At 47.3% G+C, this 2,290-nt stretch overlaps 1 pseudogene; it reads right to left on the bottom strand.

The window, feature by feature from the left end:
• Positions 1–348: 348 nt before the first annotated feature.
• LOC121490623 lies at positions 349–764 on the bottom strand (annotated as a pseudogene).
• Positions 765–2,290: the final 1,526 nt, after the last annotated feature.

Here is a 2,290-nt window from a genome sequence, read left to right as displayed (position 1 = left end):
CTGGGTGGCGCAGCGGTTTGGCGCCTGCCTTTGGCCCAGGGCACGATCCTGGAGACCCGGGATCGAATCCCACATCAGGCTCCCGGTGCATGGAGCCTGCTTCTCCCTCTGCCTGTGTCTCTGCCTCTCTCTCTCTCTCTGTGACTATCATAAATAAATAAATAAATAAAATTTATAAAAATAAATAAATAAATAAATAAATAAATAAATAAATAAATAAAATCCTCCTCTTTTTCCAATTGCCTGTGTGAGATCAGAGTTTTAAATTTTTTTATTTATTTATGAATGTATTCATTCACTCATTCATTCATTTATCGAATGAGGCAATTTATTAACCCAGAATTTGTTCTAATGCTTCTTGTTGGCAGCTGCTACCTGTCTGGAGATTCTGTCCAGATCCCGCTGTCCCTGAGGTGTCAGTTTGCAGTCCCCATCTTGGTCCTTTTCCACCACTTTCAGCCCCTCTAGGGCTTGGGGGACCCTGCGGGCCAGGCTCTTGGAGCCTCTGCTGAAGTGGCGGGGCATGACCCGGTTTCTCTGACGACCCCGTTGATCTTAGGGAGCCGCCCCAGAGGTAGGGGTGCGGCGGGGTGGAAGCACCTGTGTCCGAACCAGCTCTCCTCTGGGGAGCCAGCTCTTGGTGCTCGGCCAGCCGGAGTGTCCCCCCACTCGGGGACTTTCAGCTTCCCAGACTTTTTGAGGAAGGAGGCCAGAGCTCTGACAAACTTCTGCTGCTTCCCGCCCTTTACAGTAACTCCAGGCATCTTGTGGCCTCCGAGGGCCCCGCCAGGGAAAAGGGGTGTTTATTGTTTTTTAAAGTAAGCTCTAGACCTAACGTAGGGCTCAACATCCCAGCCCTGGGATCAAGAGTCACAAGCTCTACTGACTGAGCCGGCCAGGCACCCTTCTAACACGGTTCTTTTAGTACACCTGCATTTCTTCCTTTTGTAATTACCCCTAAAAGGGGGGGGCGCCCAGGTGGTTCCGCAGTTTAGCACCTGCCTTCGGCCCAGGGCGAGAACCTGGAGACCTGGGATCGAATCCCACATTGGGCTCCCCGCTTGGGGCCTGCTTCTCCCTCTGCCTGTGTCTCTGCCTCTCTCTCTCTCCTCTCTGTGTCTCTCATGAATAAATAAATAAAATCTTAAAAAAAAAAAAAAAAAAAAAACTCCAGGGATCCCTGGGTGGCGCAGCGGTTTGGCGCCTGCCTTTGGCCCAGGGTGCGATCCTGGAGACCTGGGTTCGAATCCCACGTCAGGCTCCCGGTGCATGGAGCCTGCTACTCCCTCTGCCTGTGTCTCTGCCTCTCTCTCTCTCTGTGACTATCATAAATAAATAAAAATTAAAATAAAAAAAAAATAAAAAAAAAAACTCCACCCCAAATATAGGGCTTGAACTCCCAACCTCAAGATCAAGAGTCACATGCTCTATGGACTGAGCCAGCCAGGCCTCCCTGTGTGAGGCCAGGTTTTCTCCATGTTTTTTAATCCAAATGTTCACAGAAGACTGAATGCAGCAGCTGTCTTCTAGGGATGCCTGGGTGGCTCAGTGAGCATCTGCCTTTGGCTCAGGGTGTGGTCCTGGGGTCCTGGGATCAAGTCCCACATCGGGCTCCCCACAGAAAGCCTGCTTCACCCTCTGCCTGTGTCTTTGCCTGTCTCTCTGTGTCTCTCATGAATAAATAAATAAAATCTTAAAAAAAAATTTTTTTAAGGAAGCTGTCTTTTTTTTTTAAATATTTTATTTACTCATTCATGAGAGACAGAGAGAGAGACAGAGACACAGGCAGAGGAAAAAGCAGGCTCCCCACAGGAAGCCTGAGTGGGACTCCATCCTGGGACTCTGGGATCATGCCCTGAGCCAAAGGCAGATGCTCAACCGCTGAGCCACCCAAGCCTCCTGAAGCTGTCTTCTATTAAGCATGACATTAGGTAGATGAACAAAACAACAGCAACCACAATAAAAAACGATGCCATTCTTCTCTCTCAAAATTGTTTTTGCTTTGGAAATAATTATCTTTTTAAAAAAGGAGATAATTATCTTTCATAAAAACGTATTATTTTTGTTAACACATAATAGGTTTATTATTTTATTTATTTTAAAATTTATTTTTATTTTTAAAAAAATATTTTATTTATTCATGAGAGACACACACAGAGAGAGGCAGAGACACAGGCAGAGGGAGAAGCAGGCTCCATGCAGGGATCCCGATGTGGGACTTGATCCTGGGACTCTGGGATCATGCCCTTAGCCAAAGGCAGAGGCTCAAGCACTGAGCCACCCAGGCATC

The sequence above is a fragment of the Vulpes lagopus genome, chromosome 5 (genome assembly GCF_018345385.1).
Source record: "Vulpes lagopus strain Blue_001 chromosome 5, ASM1834538v1, whole genome shotgun sequence".
NCBI classification, from domain to species: domain Eukaryota; kingdom Metazoa; phylum Chordata; class Mammalia; order Carnivora; family Canidae; genus Vulpes; species Vulpes lagopus.
The sequence above is the reverse complement of the archived record's forward strand: the minus strand, read 5'-3'. Positions and strand labels throughout refer to the sequence as shown.